Here is a 12,205-nt window from a genome sequence, read left to right as displayed (position 1 = left end):
CAAGTGGTGGCATCGCGAAAAGCCATAAGCTGTCAGCTCACAAGGCAGCGACCTCCATGTGTACATTTGTATAGTGGACGCAGGTGGCAGTCGTCAGAACTCCATTGTTACCGGTACCAGTGATCTTCGTACAGTAGACATTAATAATCAGTGCACTATTGATTTACATTTTTTCCCTTGAGACTGAGAATTGGCACTCTTGGTGACAAACCCCTTTAAATGGATTTGTCACAATGTCAAGCGTGACCAGTTTTTTGGATTTTATTTTATTCTTGCTGCCTCCCGGACTATTCCTTTTTCTTTTTTAACTTTTGAAAAGTCTAACAAATATGGAACTTTTATTTAGTGTACTTAACATGCCAATTATTATAGTCTTTTCTAAGGGGATGCGGCTCACAGGATCCGTATAGGCGAATTATTAAAATGGAAAAAACTGAATGCTCGGGAGCTCCACTGGAAGAAAATAAGAGTATGGCTCGGATCACACATGCGAGGAATACGGCCAAGTCTCGCAAGTTAATACCCGGCACTGCCGCCGGCACTCAGGAGCGGAGCGTGTGGCTCCATGTATTGCTATGCGGCTGCACGCTCCGATCTGAGTGCCGGGTATTGACATGCAAGACTCGGCCGTATTCCTCGCATGTATGATCCCGGCGTAAAAGTTGCCCACTTCTGACTTGGTGACAGGTGTTTGACATCCTTCATTACCGCAACAATTACGTATGCTTTCTAACTTGATGTATAAGATTTTACATTAAGCATTTATAGCATTTGACAGTAATGAAAGACACCATCCTATTTATGATAACCATCTAAAAAGCTAAAAAAAGACAAAATAAAAATGTAATGTAGCATTGGATATAATATTAGGACCATATTTGAAGGGGGTTTCAGTTGTCCCTTGCATACTGGGTGCAATGTGGTGTTATTGGCACCTGGTGCTTGAAATGCCCATCAGATATGGCTTGATGTTTGCAGTTTTTTTTTCCTTTGATTTACCGTTTGTCATCTTTTTGTGCTTTGCCGGTTGAGCCTTGTTGTAATCGTGACTAATAACCTGTGTCCCTGTTGTCTGTGTTACGTGTCACTTCGTTAGTAATAAACTAAAACATTTTTATTCCATGTTTTGTCTTTATTTAGAGTGAATAATTACAATCATATAAAACTACGTACTGAGATAACTTCAGATGCATCCTAATGATATGTTTTCAGATTGAAGAAATATATACAGTGGGGAAAATAAGTATTTGATACATTACCAATTTTGCTAATTTTCCCACCTACAAAGAATGGACTTCAACTGTGAGACACAGAATTAAAGAAAAAAAAAAATCTAGGAAATCCCATTGTATGATTCTTACATAATGAATTTGCATTTTATTGTATGAAATAAGTATTTGGTACAATAGAAAAACAGAACTTATTATTTGGCACAGAAACCTTTGTTTGCAAATAAAGAGATCAGACGTTTCCTGTAGTTCTTGACCACACAGCAGCAGGGATTTTGGTCCATTCCTCCATACAGATCTTCTCCAGATCTTTCAGGTTTTGGGGCTGTCGCTTGCCAACAATGAATTTTAGCTCCCACCAGAGATTTTCTATTGGGTTCAGGTCTGGAAACTGTCTAGGCCACTCCAGGACCTTGAAATGCCTCTTGCGTAGCCATTCCTTAGTTGCACTGGCTGTGTGTTGCGAGTCATTGTCATGGAAGACCCAACCATGACCCATCTTCAATGCTCTGAGGGAAGGAGGTTATTAGCCAAAATCTCGCTATACATGATCCAATCCATCCTCTTTTCAATATGGTGCAGTCTTCCTTACCCCTTTGCAGAAAAACACCCTCAAAGAATGAGGTTTCCCCAACCATGCTTCACAGTTGGGATGTTTTTCGGGTTGTACTCATCCTCCTTTCTCCAAACACGGCGGAGTGGAGTTGATAACAAAATGTTCTATTTTGGTCTCATCTGACCACATAACCTTCTTCCATGCCTCCTCTGGATCATCCAGATGGTCACTGGTGAACTTCAAACGGTCCAGGACATGTGCTGGTGTGAGCAGGGGGACCTTGTGTGCCCTACAGGATTTTAAACCATGATGGCGTAGTTTGTTACTAATGGTAATGTTTGAGCCTGTGGTCCCAGCTCTCTTAAATTCATTGACCAGGTCCTCCCATCTAGTTCTGGGCCGATTCCTGACCTTTCTCAGAATCATCCTTAACCCATGAGGCGAGATATTGCATGGAGCCCCAGACCGAGGAAGATTGACAGTCATCATGTGTATCTTCCATTTTGTAATAATTGTGCCAACAGTTGTTGCCTTCTCACCAAGCTGCTTGCCTGTTGTCATGTAGCCCATCTCAGCCTAGTGCAGGTCTACAGTTTTGTCCCTGGTGTCATTAGACGGCTCTTTGGTCTTGGCCATGGTGGATTGGTTGGAGTGTTATTGAGTGTGTGGACAGGTGTCTTTTATACAGATAACGAGTTCAAACAGATGCAGTTAATACAGGTACTGAGTGCAGAGTAGGAGGGCTTCGTTTTTCTTTAACAGGTCTGTGAGAGCCAGAATTCTTGCTGGTTGGTAGGTGATCAAATACTTATTTCATGCAATAAAATCCAATTTAATTATTAAAAATCATACAATGTGATTTTCTGGTTTTTAGATTCTCTCACAGTTGGAAGTGTGCGTACGATAAAAATTAGACCTCTTCATTCTTTGTAGGTGGGAAAACGTGAAAAATCAGCAATGTATCAAATACTTTTTTCCCCACTGTATTTTTTTTTTTTTTTTTTAGCAAATTTCATTGGCAAATCCACAGCATGCTTTAGATTACTCAGGTTTGCAAACTAGATTTTGGGTTAGATTTGCTGCCCCCAGATCCAAAGTAGATGAGATTCTTCAGTGTAAGAGCAGCGAGACCGTGGCCCTCTCTAAGTTGTCGTGTCAGGGAAAGAATGTCGTGAATTATCAGGCATTGCTGGCACTCACAGGATATGCCAAAAATGTTTGATAGATGTGGGATGAACATCTCACATCTTCAGTCAGAGCACAGAAGCCAATAACAGCAATATATAAGCCTCATTGAAGCTGCATACACCACAAATTAAGGAAGTCTGGCAGAATAAAACGATTGTTAGAAACCAGCCACTAGGCGCAGTCATGACGTGGCCAAAATGTTCTGTGCACCTTCCCACCTACGTGTTTTCCATCTTTCTTCTTGTCTCTGACTCCTGTAAAGTCTAAGCTGGAAAAGGAAGGAAGGCAGAGATAAACATAAGTGAGTGGGAAGGTGACCTGAAATATGTGGCCATACCGGGGACGAACAGAGCACCTGTGCTTGGTTTGAACACTTACTTTGTGCTGACAGACACCCGGCACACACTTAGCTCCCCATTAGCCAAAGCTTTCAAGCCAGAATTCTGGTGTAAATTAAAAGCTTTTAAAAGTTGCAAAAATTAGGCGCAACCGAAATACAAAATTTTTAGCAATAATGTTGGCAAAATGGCAACTTTTCTCATCTTCACGCCAGATTCTTCCAGCTCCAATGAAATGTACTAAGTTGGGGTGTGACGCCACAGCCCATCTCCTACATAACGAGCTGTGACGTTCCCTGCGTCACCCCAGTACCTGAAGGAGGAGCACGCCACTTGTCAGAGGCGTGGACCTCTTCATGAATCCGGAGGATGTCCCCTCAAGACAGGTGTGAATCACGCTGGTCTTCATGGATCTGTACCTGAATGTTTGGTGTAAATTGGTGCAATTTGCTCTAATTTAAATACTTTTTCTTTTATTTAGTACATGTTGACAATCCCTTTAGGTGTAAGCTCCACACTGACTTGCTGTATGAACGTTATAGCTCTCTCTTATGACTATGGTCACATGACCTCAGACCTATGCCTTTTACCCCAGTGTTCACAATCAGGAATGTGGTTTTGACTCTAAAACAAAATTTTGGTAAAATTATGACAATTTTGGTGCCACTAAGGTGTAATGGTACTTGAAATAAGAAAATCTCAAAATGTGATGAGTTTTCATAGAAGAGATCTTCCCACATGTCAAGTGTCCATAGGAACAAGTATTTATTAGTAAGAACTGTATATGGAGTACAGGACAACGTTACGACCGGCAAAGAAGAGGAAAAAGTGAGCAAGTTTGTCAGTAACAAATGAGCTTAGGGATGTAGCGGACTCATGGAAGTTCGGGGGTTCTTGTACCTAACCCGAACTTTATTCCAAAAGTTCGGTCCAGGTACCAGACCTATTCCAGAACTTCAACCAGAACCCGTTTCCCAATGAAAACAATGAGTGATCCGGACTTTTGAGCTGGAAAATATCTCCTCTGTCTCTCTCTCGTCCAGGACTTCCCCCAGATCTCCAAACATTGCAACAGACTTCCGGTACGAACCCCTAACTTTTAATTCGGGTTCGCTCATCTCTAGTGACCTGGTCTTGTGATAAGTTTCCGGGATGCCAAGCATAATCGCAAATATGGCACTTGAAATGCAAGTGAATTGAGTGAGGCCGTGCACGTTTAGTCAGATTATGACCAGAATCACGCAATCACATGTATGAGGTCGCATGACCACCTGCTATCGCTGCCAATACTGGAGAATCCTGGCAGTATGCGGTGCGCACGCCATCAGAAGACCAGATAACCCCTTTAAAGCTTTCAAGTCCAGTATTTTGTTCATACCATCCTAAACTGGAGTGGTTCTCTGTGTAACGATCGCTCGAGAATGTGCTTTCCCCAAACAATGGCAATACATTTCTGCTCAACAAATTTTACATTTTTATTAAAAAATATTTATACTTTCACATAAAAAAAAAGCTTTTCCATGTACTTCTCAAAACACACAGTTTATAAATAATCGCCTCCTTTTGACTGGATTGGAAGAACTGAAATGAAGCCCTGAAGATGACGCCATTCTGTCATCACAGCCGAGGAGGGTCACAATCGTTCTCCTAATGCGGATACACTGTATCCATAGATAGATGCCAGAACAGAATCCCCAGTTTTTTAACGTGATCACATCAAACCTGCAAAACAGACACGAAAAGTCTCAACTTTAAGAAATGTGCAAGAAGAGAAACACAGCATTGTCAGGATTTTACACAGTGACAACCAAGGCTGGATTAAATGGTCACTCTCCTTCCCCCAGACAGGGCTAATAGCCTATATGTAGGAATGTGGCACCACCTTTATATTAATAGTTGCGTTGCATTGCAAGGGTATGTGCACATGGTCAGTAATTGGCAGCGCTTTGGATGCAGCACATATGCGCTATTGGCCAGCTATTGAATGCTGGAGAATCCACATGTGGTCATTGAACTGTGCGGAATCACCGCATCCAATACATTGTACGTGAGATTTATCTTGCAAAGGCTTGCATCTCCGCTAGATAAATAGACATGCTGCGGTCTGGAAAGATGCACCGCAGGTCCGTCTCTGCAGGGTGTCGGTTCTCGCATAGTGGGCACAGGATTTCTTGAAATCTCATCCACTATGCCGTAACATCTGGACACTGCTGATTTACGCAGCGTTTACTGACAGTGTGCACCTACCCTAAAAGGTGGAAAATACGGAAGAAGAAAAACAAAATGAGATATAAGCAAACATCTATATCCATCCGGGCTGAACCAGTCATCATCCAGTATCTGTATAAGCACAGTGCATGGAGGATGTTGGAACATGAATACAAGATCCAGATTCAGAGGAAAATTTAGAAAGGGAGAAGAGTGGAGAGCTAGATAAGTGAGGTGATAAGCCTGTCTAAAGAGATGTGTTTTAGAACGCACTTAAAAATGTGGGGACTAGGTATTAATCAGATTGACTGGGGTAGTGCATTCCAGAAAACTGGTGCAGCACGAGATAAGTCTTAGAGATCGAAGTATTATTTATTGGAAAAGAATAAGGAACAAGGTTTGTTCTTTTCCCAATGATTGCTTGTTCAGAGCCTCAAATATAAAAGTTTCTAAGTGTGGAAGCAAAGGATATGTCATATGGTGAGCTGGATTAATTTTATGTATTATACTAGTGGGTTTTTAACTGTGGCTCTCCAGCTATAACAATCAGCATTGCCCGTGGGTGTCAATATGTTCTGGGAGGTGCAATTCCGCAACATCTCGAAGAGCACTAATCTATGGGAACTTCAGGGACATAGTAAAGTAGATAACCGTTTTTTGTTTTTTTACCAGGTTCATCATTGCCTTTAACACAAAAGCATACAAACCCCATCCTTACCAATCGCCTGCTACTGTTCAAAGATTTACCAGGGTCCCCCACTGGGCTCCTTGTTTCCTCTACCAGTGAGTACAAAGCAGTGAGGATGTAAGGAAACCGCCAGGCCAGGAGGAGACTGGTTTTACCATTTAAAAAAAAAAAATTGAGCTGGACAAGCTGTTATTACTACACCCTACTTTCATTTGAGAAGACCTTAGTACATAAAATACAAAATCCATGAGACTAATAAACAATTTATTTAGGGTACTTTCATACTTTTTTTTCCTTTAAAGACTTACTATTTTTGTATTTTTCTTCCGTAAATACTTCTCTACGACTGGACACGTTTTTTGTTTTTTTAACATAAAAGAAACTGAAGATTTTATTTTTGTCCTTTTTTTTTTTTTAACTCTGTGAAACATTCCTATTACAGTTTCTATAGCTGAACAGCCGCAGAGCCTTCAATAATGGATCTTACTTGTATCTTAGTTCAAAGGAAGTTCATGTGCTGTGAGATTTCGGCCATTATTAGCTGCAGCGCTGAAATCCGCCAGCTCTTTTATAAAGACGGATGTACGTATGTATCTATTATTTCTCTGTACTGTAAAAGGCAGAAAACAAAGAGGACGAGGATTTTAATGAGTGACTGTAATGGCGAAGGCTGGATGCGGTGTGTGTGATGTGGAGCCGCAGTCCTGTGTAATCCTTTATAGCTAATCTCTTAGAACGCCAAAAGAAGAGCCGATAGATTTGCCGTTTGTCAGGATTTCCTCCCAGGGGTTTGATGTGCAGTATAAAGCCAGGACGCTTCTTATAAGCCATGAAATGACCAGTGAAACAGAACATTTCTCTTTCCTTATCTATAGTGAGCGGATTGTGACCTCTGCCGTCCTACGTATGTAGCCAAGATGGGCGCCAGCCGGGGTTTACAGATATAAAGCTGAAGAGAAATATTTTCTTGAACAGGAACCATAATAAGAAAAATTTCATAGCCCAAACACTTCACCCCTTCACTCCAGCTAGTGATGAGCGAGTGTGCCCGGATATACTATGCTCGAGTCCCCACGGCTGCATGTCTCCCGGCTGTTTGACAGCCACAACACATGCCGGGAGTTGCCTATACAAACAGTCAATCCCTGCATGTGTTGCTGCTGTCGAACAGCCGTGAGATATATGCAACCGAAGGATCTAGACCATATTTTTCGAGCATGCCGAAACTACTCGATTAAGACCCGAGCGTGCTCAGATAACACCTTAGCAGAGCACGTTCGCTCATCACTACCTCCAGCCAGTTAGTTTTAGCCTTGGTGACCATGCCCAATTTTTTTTTCAATCTGACCTATCACTTTCTGTTGTAATAATTTGGAAACAATTCTAACTATCCATTGATTCTTAAGTTTGTTTTACAAAAAAAAAAAAACGTACTTTAGGCTAGTGATAAACGTAGGGCAATATGTTTTGCTTATTTATGAAAACATCTTAAATTTGCTGGGAATTCTGGAAAATTAGCAATTTTCAAACTTTGAAATTATATGCCCTTAAGCCAGATTCCGCATAAAAAAGAGAACAAATAACATTTCCAATATATCTACTTTATGTCACCATCATTTTACTAAAATATTTACAATGTTCTTTTTAGGTTGTTTTTTTTCAGGATATTAAAATAGAAAAGCAATTGTTCATAGTTTCAATCAACTTTCCAAAACTTTTTATTTTTTTTTTTAGAAACATACTGACTTTTGTAGTGACTTTGGGGAACTCCTCATAGCACCTCTGAAAGTAATCAGTGATTTTGTTAACCCCACAGGAATGAAGACAAAGTGCAAAGAAAAAAAAAAAAATTTAGACACTGAAATGTTCATTCAGCTCCAAATTTATCATTTTGACAAGTGGTAAGCGGAGAAAAATAGATCCCACGATTTGTTGCACAATTTCTCGTAACGTGTTAATATCCCATTTGTGGTCAGGAGCTACTATTTAGACATACAGGAGGGCTCGGAAGGGAAGGAGTCATTTTTGAAGCGTGAATTTGACTAAAATAGATTGTGGATGCTATGCTGCATTTGCAGAGTCCCTGAAAGACCAACAAAGCAGAAACAGACAACAAGTGACCCCCATTTTTGAAACTACTCTCTCCAAGGAGTTCTTCTAGGGGCGTGATGAGCATTTTGACCTCAGAAGAATTTAAAAGAATTGGGCATTGAAAAAAAAAATATATTTTCTCCACTAAAACGTTACATAATTACGTAGGTTGAAAAAAAGACCTCAGTCCATCAAGTTCAACCTTTCTCCACCAATTGTACATTTTGTCACTAATCTAGGTATAACCCGCAATGTTATGCGTACTGAGGAAATCGTCCAGCCCTTATTTAGATGCTTTTCTAGCATCTGCCATTACTACCTCTTGTGGTCGGCATTCCACATTCTGACTGCTCTAACTGTAAAGAACCCTTTCCTGTTTAGCTGTTAAAATATCCTTTCTTCCACCCGTAATGAGTGCCCCCTAGTCCTCAGTATGGTCTTTGGAAGGAATAAGTACTGTATTTTTCGGACGATAAGACACACCCCAAATTTTCAGAAGGAAAATAGGGGAAAAAGAAATAATGTGTCAAATGGGGGTCCGTCTTACAATCCGTATTCAGCTTACCAGGGAAAGGATCGGCACAGGTGGAGGAGTGGTCACAGGAGTCGTTCAGTGGTCCAGGTTGGTGTGGTGGCGGTGCTCTGTGCTGGGGCAGTGGAAGCGCCGCTCTGTGCTGCGTGCAGGCCTCCACCGGCATTTTGTCAAAGCCTCGCAGCTCCATTGCTGCAATGTGATGGCTCCGGGAATATGGCCGCTGGGGGGCGGCGCATGCTCAGATTCAGATCGCTCTGCAACGAGATCTAGGGACGAGATTTGAATCTGAGCATGCGCCTGCCCCCGGTGGCCATATTCCTGGAAGCCAAGGCACCGCATCACAGCAACAGAGCTGCGGGGCTTTCATGAAATGCCGGTGGAGCCCCGCCACTGCCGCACCATCCTGGGAAGGGAGGCTGCATCGGAACCGTGACCACCGCCACCACCGGATATGTAAGTATATTCCGACCATGAGACCCACCCCCATTTTCCCCCTAAATTTTTAGGAGCCCTTCTGCTCCACGGGAGGTTTCCGGCCTCCCTGAGTTCGCCTTAGGATACCTAAGGACAGAACATGGACAAACACTTGGCAAATGAGATTTAATGTAGATAAATGTAATGTAATGCAACCTCTCATCATATGAGGCCTTCCATCCCTTGTAATAATCTAGTTGCCCGCCTTTGAACTGATTCTAACTTCTGAATATCCTTTTTAAAATGGGGAGCCCAAATCTGGATCCCATATTCTAGATGTGGCCTCACCAGTGATTTATAAAGGTGTAATAATATGTTGTGATCGCTGGATTTTCTCTCTCTTTTTATACATCCTAAAATCTTGTTTGCTTTTGCTGCTGCTGCCTGACATTGAGTACTACTGCTCAGCTTACTTGTAACCAGAATACCCAAGTCCTTCTCCTGTTCTGTACTCCCATCTAATGCAGCATTAGGATTACTCCGTCTTAGGTACATTACATTTATCTTCATTAAATCTTATTTGCCAAGTGTTTGCCCATGTTGTTCTGGCCCAATTTTTTCCATTTTCAAAAGGAGAAAATGGATCCCCAATTTGTAAAACAAATTCACCAAAGCGTGGCAATATATATGGGCCAAAACTACAGTTTGGACACATCTCAGGACTTGGAAGTGAAGAAGTGTTATTTGGCTTATAAAGCACAGATTTAGCGGAAATAGTTTGCGCGCGACATGGCAATGGAACTTTGCACATGCGCAACATTTACACTTTCACAGAGCACAGCGATATGTTCTTTTTTTCAGCCACGCAACATCATGGGATCAGAACAGCAATCCTGTGAGGTAACGTGACAGCATGCGATCAGAGTGACATTGCTGTGAGGTAATGTGACAGCATGCGATCAGAGTGACATTGCTGTGAGGTAATGGGACAGCATGGAATCAGAGTGACATTACTGTGAGGTAATGGGACAGCATGCGATCAGAGTGACATTACTGTGAGGTAATGGGACAGCATGGGATCAGTGTGACATTGCTGTGAGGTAATGTGACAGCATGGGATCAGAGTGACATTGCTGTGAGGTAATGGGACAGCATGGGATCAGAGTGACATTGCTGTGAGGTAATGGGACAGCATGGGATCAGAGTGACATTACTGTGAGGTAATGGGACAGCATGGGATCAGAGTGACATTACTGTGAGGTAATGGGACAGCATGGGATCAGAGTGACATTACTGTGAGGTAATGTGACAGTATGGGATCAGAGTGACATTGCTGTGAGGTAATGGGACAGCATGGAATCAGAGTGACATTACTGTGAGGTAATGGGACAGCATGCGATCAGAGTGACATTACTGTGAGGTAATGGGACAGCATGGGATCAGTGTGACATTGCTGTGAGGTAATGTGACAGCATGGGATCAGAGTGACATTGCTGTGAGGTAATGGGACAGCATGGGATCAGAGTGACATTGCTGTGAGGTAATGGGACAGCATGGGATCAGAGTGACATTACTGTGAGGTAATGTGACAGCATGGTATCAGAGTGACATTGCTGTGAGGTAATGGGACAGCATGGGATCAGAGCGACATTGCTGTGAGGTAATGTGACAGTATGGGATCAGAGTGACATTGCTGTGAGGTAATGGGACAGCATGGGATCAGAGTGACATTGCTGTGAGGTAATGGGACAGTATGGGATCAGAGTGACATTGCTGTGAGGTAATGTGACAGCATGGGATCAGAGTGACATTGCTGTGAGGTAATGGGACAGCATGGGATCAGAGTGACATTGCTGTGAGGTAATGTGACAACATGGGATCAGAGTGACATTGCTGTGAGGTAATGAGACAGCATGGGATCAGAGCGACATTGCTGTGAGGTAATGTGACAGCATGGGATCAGAGTGACATTGCTGTGAGGTAATGAGACAGCATGGGATCAGAGCGACATTGCTGTGAGGTAATGTGACAGCATGGGATCAGAGCGACATTGCTGTGAGGTAATGTGATAGTATGGGATCAGAGTGACATTGCTGTGAGGTAATGAGACAGCATGGGATCAGAGTGACATTGCTGTGAGGTAATGTGACAGTATGGGATCAGAGTGACATTGCTGTGAGGTAATGTGACAGCATGGGATCAGAGTGACATTGCTGTGAGGTAATGTGATAGTATGGGATCAGAGTGACATTGCTGTGAGGTAATGAGACAGCATGGGATCAGAGTGACATTGCTGTGAGGTAATGTGATAGTATGGGATCAGAGTGATATTGCTGTGAGGTAATGTGATAGTATGGGATCAGAGTGACATTGCTGTGAGGTAATGTGACAGCATGGGATCAGAGCGTCATTGCTGTGAGGTAATGTGATAGTATGGGATCAGAGTGACATTGCTGTGAGGTAATGAGACAGCATGGGATCAGAGTGACATTGCTGTGAGGTAATGTGATAGTATGGGATCAGAGTGACATTGCTGTGAGGTAATGGGACAGTATGGCATCAGAGTGACATTGCTGTGAGGTAATGGGACAGCATGGGATCAGAGTGACATTGCTGTGAGGTAATGTGATAGTATGGGATCAGAGTGACATTGCTGTGAGGTAATGTGATAGTATGGGATCAGAGTGACATTGCTGTGAGGTAATGTGACAGCATGGGATCAGAGCGTCATTGCTGTGAGGTAATGTGATAGTATGGGATCAGAGTGACATTGCTGTGAGGTAATGAGACAGCATGGGATCAGAGTGACATTGCTGTGAGGTAATGTGATAGTATGGGATCAGAGTGACATTGCTGTGAGGTAATGAGACAGCATGGGATCAGAGTGACATTGCTGTGAGGTAATGGGACAGTATGGGATCAGAGTGACATTGCTGTGAGGTAATGGGACAGCATGGG

The 12,205-nt window shown here is 42.6% G+C and overlaps 1 protein-coding gene across 3 annotated transcripts in view; it reads right to left on the bottom strand.

The window, feature by feature from the left end:
* Positions 1-954: 954 nt before the first annotated feature.
* ZRSR2 (zinc finger CCCH-type, RNA binding motif and serine/arginine rich 2) overlaps positions 955-12,205 on the bottom strand; it is a 143,795-nt gene continuing 132,544 nt past the window's right edge. For all 3 annotated transcript variants that reach the window (XM_073565261.1, XM_073565262.1, XM_073565263.1), the window contains one exon: positions 955-5,033. The gene's annotated coding sequence lies outside the window, so the exon portion shown is untranslated. The remainder of the gene's footprint in view (positions 5,034-12,205) is intronic.

This window comes from Dendrobates tinctorius, unplaced genomic scaffold, assembly GCF_039654945.1.
Source record: "Dendrobates tinctorius isolate UK_male_01 unplaced genomic scaffold, ASM3965494v1 ptg000016l, whole genome shotgun sequence".
Lineage (NCBI taxonomy): Eukaryota > Metazoa > Chordata > Amphibia > Anura > Dendrobatidae > Dendrobates > Dendrobates tinctorius.
The sequence above is the reverse complement of the archived record's forward strand: the minus strand, read 5'-3'. Positions and strand labels throughout refer to the sequence as shown.